This window comes from Phoca vitulina, unplaced genomic scaffold (assembly GCF_004348235.1).
Source record: "Phoca vitulina isolate PV1807 unplaced genomic scaffold, GSC_HSeal_1.0 scaffold16, whole genome shotgun sequence".
Classification (NCBI taxonomy): Eukaryota; Metazoa; Chordata; class Mammalia; order Carnivora; family Phocidae; genus Phoca; species Phoca vitulina.
Genome location: NW_022589719.1, coordinates 15282100 through 15289448, shown reverse-complemented (window position 1 = coordinate 15289448; position 7349 = coordinate 15282100).

The window sequence follows — 7349 nt, the reverse complement described above, 5'->3', positions numbered from 1 at the left end:
TCTAATCTCTGGTGACCAGAAAACACTTTTAATTAGGAGAGAGGTTTTTCTAACTTAAGACTTGAAAGCACTGTTACTCCAGCTCTTTTTTTGGTTTGCCTCATTTAAATTATGAATTATGCTCATCATTTATATAAAATACCATTAGGTCTCTTTTGTGATGCCTAGTTCCACAGAGCCTAAGCACTGCAATGCCTTAAAAAAATGAAAAATGGACAATAGTCATTTGTACTTTTCTTTTGAAATACATTTTTTTCTAAATTTTCCAGATTCACACGATAAGCTATAGTAAGTTTCACAGTTGATACCATTGCATTCTACAGAATGGAGTTGACACTCCTGAATTGCCAGTCTCCAGAAAGTTGATTTGATGAAATCAAATTAGATGGATCTCTACAGATTGTAATATTCAATTACAGCCTTCACTTTTAGTCACATGCCTGTAAAGAGAAGCCTACTCGTTTCTCTAAATGTCACCTAAGCCTTTAATGTTTTAAAGCTTTTTCCTCTCCCAAAATTGTTATTATAAAGTTATAAAATACTGAAAAATCATTCTAGATGGGGCAAGCATGTTGTGGAATGAGAAGATGTGCTGCTATTTTTTTTTCCTCTCAAAGTGCTTTCTCAGCCGGACGCTAGCCCTGCCTTTAGGACAAGAGGGAAGGAGAGGCCGACTCCTGTGCTCCCTCAAGGCTTACAGCTCTGAATGCCCACCTGGAAGGTCACCAGAGCACAGCCACAATGCTGCTTCCCAGCTGTGGTTTCTGGAGAGGAGAGCCTCCTGTCAGAGCTCCTCTGCCAGCTGACTGCATTTATCCCAAAGTTGCAGGTAGATTTCAGGGTAGAAGCTAAAGGGCCAATGGAAAGAAGAGCATATGGATTCCTGTATTCCAAGAAAGAAATGCCAGTCTTAGAAGCACGTAACGACAGTTTTACTGCAGTCCGAAGGAGAATGAAAATTGAGGGACAGGGACAGTGTTCGGTTCATGTTTCAGCACGGTGCCTGGCACAGGATACACACTCATATATTTAGTAATGATCTGTTAATGAAAATACTGGTTAAAACTGACCAATTTCTGGTAGTTTGTCATGTAAGTTTTAGGTGGAATGTTATAGATGAGTTTGTTTTGTTTTTTGTTGTTTTTTTTCCCCCAGCACTTTCTTTATGAAATTTCTCAAACATGCAAAGATGTTGGACGAATTGTATAGTGAACAACCACCACCTAGAATCTACAAGTAACATTTTGTAACATTAGTACATGTTAATTTTAATGAGACTTCTTCAAGTTTGGTTTCTCTTTAAAAATTTTGCTAAGATAATTAGCTTCAGTTGAGTCATCTCTTCGGGGAAACTTGTGATATTTGAGTTGTAGCTGGAATTGTGGTCCTCACTTTGAGCTAGTTTTCAACTTGTAAATCTATTATGCTGAATTTTAATCTTATTTATTTTGCCTGAAGGGATGCTTTTTATAATGGATTTATTTGAAAGTCCTTAATCAGTTGTGCAGAATATTCTAATGTTATTTTCACACTTGATAAATTATCCAATTAATTTCTCTGGTGAGAATGTAATTTTGGGCCCATTTTGCTTACACAAAGTTCCAGGATTATGTTCCCAGAGGGCTGAAGAGGCAGTGTAATTTAGCATATATACCACTAAATTAGAAGCTAAGAGACTTAGGTTTTACTCCTGACTGACCATGGGCAAATCAGTTCTCTTTGTCTTTGTGTCCGTTTATCTACCTGTAAAGAGTGGGATAGAATCTGAAATTTAGATACTATTAAGTAATGGGTAATGTTTATTAATGCTTGGATCTATTAAGCAAGACGCTTTATGAACCCAAGGAGGCTATTAAAGTTCTGTAACTGTATGACAAGCTATGGGGTGAAAACGTGAAAAATTGAAGCACATGGAATGGTGAAAGTGTCATCAAAAAGCCTGCTGTTGCTAAGAATTTACTGTTGCTACAGAAGTTGTGAGCAGTTTTCCTAATCCATCTGGACTCAAAATAATGTGTTTTGTGAGAGGGAGTGAATGCAAAGATGGGAGGGGGTGGCTCATCACAGAAAGACCAAAAATCAGTGTTCATCGGAAGAGCAGGATGCGTGAAAGGGAGGGCTTAAAGGCATTACCCAGATTCACTGCCACACACCCTTCACTGCCCCCCTCCAACCGCCCCCATCACCACGCACAACACAGAGAACCTCCCCCCCACCACCCCCCATGGTCTCCATCAGGTCAATACAACTGGATTGCAGGACTGGCAGAGGGATCAACAGGGTCTCCACTCCATTTAGTAGATAAGTGTGACCTGTTCTTTCCAACCTTAGGTTATGCATATAGATATACATTTAAGTCACAAAGGCACTTGGAGATTTTACATTAAATCCTGTCTTAGTAGTGGTTAAAAGAGTGTGACCAAAAGTGTTTCTTGAATGGCACCTTATTGAATGTTAGTGTACATGAAAACAAATGCTGGACTGACACGGCCTACCCACTCCCATCTGTTGTGCATAGTCTCTTCTCAGCCTGTATATAGCACCGATGGCTTTACCAAAGAAGTACTTACTTAAAATGAAATATACATATTAAAATATAACTGGTATCCCGGGTGTTTGTTTTAATAAAATAACTACACTGCTTTGATATTTGCTTTATCTTTGTTTTATTTTGGAGACTGTAACTCACTGTATTGGGAGGAAAGAATGATCCCAGCCACTGGTTTACACATGAAATACAGTTAATATTTTGCTCCTCCAGGAAATGGTAAATGATTTATTCTAGACCTTGGTTTAAGCTGTGGTTTCTTCCTTGGACTCTTAAAACTGTATTTTGCAAAATAAAATTGGGCCCAAAGAGAAAGAAACGTTTGCACAGCCATTTTAGGCCCAGTGAGAAAACCAGGTAAACAGAAAGTACGAAGCCAGAAACAGCATGAACTTAGTCCCAACAGATGCATGAGAAGCTTCAACTCCAGGGCCGAGGCTATCCCAGCCGCTCCATCGTTAGCAAACCCCCCAGACACTTGTTTTAAGTGATGGCTGCCTCTGTCGTGTGGCAAAAAAGCATTTTTAGGAAGCTTTCTGTGGGTCAGCCCCATCTCTTCTAAAGTAGACTCAGTTTCCCTAAGTGGGACGTACAAGTTTGTCAAGCATGCACGTGTTCTACAAAATGCCACCTTAATTCTTGGAAAGTTCCAAAAGTGAAATATTGTTATTAATCCCAGAATAAGCCATAAAAAATTTTTTTAAACTCCACCTCTAATTTGGGTTAGTTTCTTGACCAGTCCATTCTTGTGGATGTCTTGTTACACTTGTCATATTTTAAAATTAACTTTTGTATGGGGACCAGCAGGGGCATGATTACTTTATGAAGTGACAGTTGTAATCTTGTCAGGAAATGATGCATAATCACAATAATTTTTGCTTGGTCTGGGTAGGGATTTGCACATTTTAATATAAAAACGAGTCAGCAAGTCTGAGCTTCACAGAATTTATACTTTTGAAAACTAAGTAATAAAACCACACTGAGATTTAGATTCCTAAATCCTGAAAAATAATCTTTTATATATAAAAATATATATTTATATAAGTATAAATATATAAATCCTTTTTTAATATATAGTATATTAAATAAATATCCTTATTTAATAATCCATTACCCTGGACCTTCTCATGGGCCGCTCCACCCTGATTGGCAGAGAGAGGTTGATTTAAAAACAACAACGACAAAAAAACAAAAAACAAACCCTGTGTGAGAAGGTCTAGCTTCTTAATCCCAGCTGTTTCCCTCTGGCCAGTCCTTTATTTTTTATTTTTGTATGTATTTTTTATTTTTTTTATTATGTTCAGTTAGCCAACATATAGTACATCATTAGTTTCAGATGTAGTGTTCAGTGATTCATCAGTTTCATATAACACCCAATGCTCATCACATCACGTGCCCTCCTTAATACCCATCACCTGGTTACCCCATCCCCCCACTTCCCCCCTCCTGCAACCCTCAGTTTCCCAGAATCAAGAGTCTTTCATGGTTTGTCTCCCTCTCTGATTTCTTCCCCTTCAGTTTTCCCTCCCCTCCCCTATTCCTTCCCCTCCCACGCTATTCCTTGTTTCACATATGAGTGAAACCATATAATTGTCTTTCTCTGCTTGACTTATTACACTTAGCATAATCCCCTCCAGCCCCATCCATGTCAGTGCAAATGGTGGGTATTCATCCTTTCTGATTGGCCAGTCCTTTAACTTGAAGTGTCTACATAAAGCAGACAAAGCCCCACCAGAAGTGCTTGAGAAAACTAAAGCTAACCTGTCATTTCCTTTAGAATAGTTAGGAGCCCGAAAGTGAAATTTATTTCAAACCTAATCTGATATTCTCCTGGAGCCACTGTGAAAGAAGAAGGCAAGCAGGTTTTCTGAAGACAACTGGGCTAACAGACCTGAATTGACTGTACCTGTGCAGTCAGTGTTTTGCGAAGGTTTTTTTTTTTATTGTGGTAGTTTTTGTTGTTGTTTTTGTTCGTGACCCACAGTAAATTATATAGATACATAGATAAATATAGAAAGATGATAGAGATAAATGAATAAATAATATGTACACTGACTCAGCTGCAACAAAAGGTGTTTGAAAAACTTGCTTTTATTACATCTTGATGCGTTCTGGTATTTTCTGTTCTTTTTTAAATGTAGCCCCAGAACCCATATGAGTTCATCAGAATACAACTTGTCTCTTGAGTCAAGATCTGAGGATTGAAAATAGCCCAGAAGGCTGGAGGCCAAATTCACATTCTTTCTCTCTCTCTCTCTCTCTCTCTCTCTCTCTCTCTCTCTCTCTCTCGTAGGGTGCTACCTGTTTGAATGCAGAGGGGCAGGAGGGAGGGTGGAAAGTGGAGAGGCAGATTTCTTCCTGATATCTCAGTTATTGGCAACACTGAGTGTCTCCTTCATCAGACTATGAGCTTTCAAGGAAAGGGCCAACCTTTCTATATCTCAGTCGGGAATGTGAGATATCTAATATGATTCTGGTCTTCTCAAAAGAGAGTCAAACTATGACTCTCATACAGATATCAAATGAACACAAGTTAAAGATTTTATTTAATTCTTAATGAGGGAACCAGGTGGATGTTTTAACCCATTCAAAGGAGAATCCAAAGAACAGACACAGGCCAAGAATATTTAAATGAATGTCCAAATGGAAGCAAAAATAGCTTCTTCCTCTGTAGGGGAGGGATGTCAGGTGAACCTCTCCCCACAGGATACGATTTGCATTTCTAAAAACAAGAATTATTTTGCATTTCTCGAAGTTACCTACAGGACAGAGCTGAAAAATAGCTTCCTTAGGGTCAGAATCTGATAACCCTGAAGGCTGTGCTCCAGACAAGATAATGTAGTGTTCCATCAAAGCACAAAATACCCATTCCTGCCTAGAACTGGACTACTCTGACAGCTGGTGTGGGGTGACAGCTTGTTCTAGCCCTTAAAAAGCTCCAAACTGGAAGACAAGTCAGGAGTAGAGCAAACTCAGCTTAAGAACCATGTGGCAGTAGGGGGCAGCAAAGCTCCATCCCTAAAGAATGCACACTCAAAAAAGAAATTTGTAAAGTAGGATTGACCTGGAGTCCATGGACTGAGTCCATAAATCCCCCCTGAGATTGTATGCAAAAAGTTTTACTTTGTACATTTTTCTGGGAGGAGTCTTTTTTTTTCTTTTTTGGCTTTAAGTCTGATGAAACTACAAAGCACTTTCCCCAAGTATTGGAAATTCCGTGTCCTAATTGTCATATTGCCAAATTAGCTTCAAATTAGAAACACCTGAGGAATTATTAGGTTGAACCATACGAAACTGCCATTTCAACTTACATATATAGATTCCTGGTCGCCCCCACTCTGATAGAGCCAATGGGTAGATGAACATCTGAGATCAACTACCATCTTCAGGTTGAAGTTCAAGAAAATGGACTGTTGGACTCCAATCCACCCCAAGGCCTAGATGTGTAATCCCAGCCTATTCTGGCCACTCGGAACAGTGAAAACCAAGATGGCATTACGACCATCACCCCACCCACTTCACTGGGGGGCTTTCTCAAGGGGTCTGATCTGAGGACCACTAGCCTCAGAGTCTCCTGGGGTGCTTGTGAAAATGCATATCATTAGGCCCCATGCTAGAGCCCCAGAATTAGATGGCTGAGCAGTGGGCCGGGGAATCTGCATTCTAAATAGGCTCCCAGGTAACTCTTCAGCAAAACAAGAGAGTAGGTAATCCCAGGAGATAGGCGAGACTATGAGCTGAGGTCTGTCAGGTATATCAAAGTATAACTGTTAAAATGGTAAAATCATGGCTCTCATTCAAATATAGAATAGACATGTGTCAAAGGTTTTGTTCAGCTCATAAATTTATGACAGAACCATTAGGTGGTAAAGCTGATTCCAAGAGCATTTGAGGAAAAATAATTTATATAAGCCAATAGGAAAAGCATTTCAAAACAAACAAAAAAGAATCTTAGAATAAGATCGCTGGGTTAAATAAGAAGCTAGTTAATATCCTCCAGGCTAATACAACCATAACCTTTGGGGTTATCTTTCCTACCAGATAGAAAAATACAAATTAACACATAACTTCGCAGTATCTGGCTATCATCAAACAATAAATAGCAAAGTCAAACACAGATACATTCAGCTAGAAAATTAAATAATCCTTGGGTGACTTCATTAAATAATTCCCCAGTATGACTTTGAAAGGACATACAGCCCAACATTTTGCCTTATTTCCAAGTTTTAAATAATTCTTTTCTACAGTGAGCGAAGATAGTAGAACATTAAGCGTGTGGACCCTGCTCCTCTGGGTGAAACAATTCAGGCTAGAGCATATATTCAAACACAAGAACTACTTGATTCAGAGGGAGGAGAAAACTGTCAGAAGTCACGTATAACCTCCTCGGATTTATTTCAGACACTAGCCATAATCACTTCCTCTTCCTTTTGCAAGTAAGTGTTTTGTCCTCTTTCTAGTTATCTGACTTACAAACTCGTCATTCCCTAATAATTTCTCTTAGAAGTTTAACTGAATCGGCTGCTAAGGTTTTCAGCTTTGTTCTTTTGTGTTTAATCTAAAAATTCAGACACTTTGTTTAAACATCAGAAATATCCTCTAATTTTTATGAAACAATTGTGCACCTCAGGGATTAAACTTTGAGCTTCATGAAACATGAACTGAAATAGAAATACTGTGTGTCCCAACTCAACCTCCATATTTTTTCATAACTTCTTTTGCCTTTAGAGGGATAGCTTAGGAATGAGTATATCAGTGTTGGGAATAAACATCTGAAGTTCAGCAGTGTCTTCATTTCAGT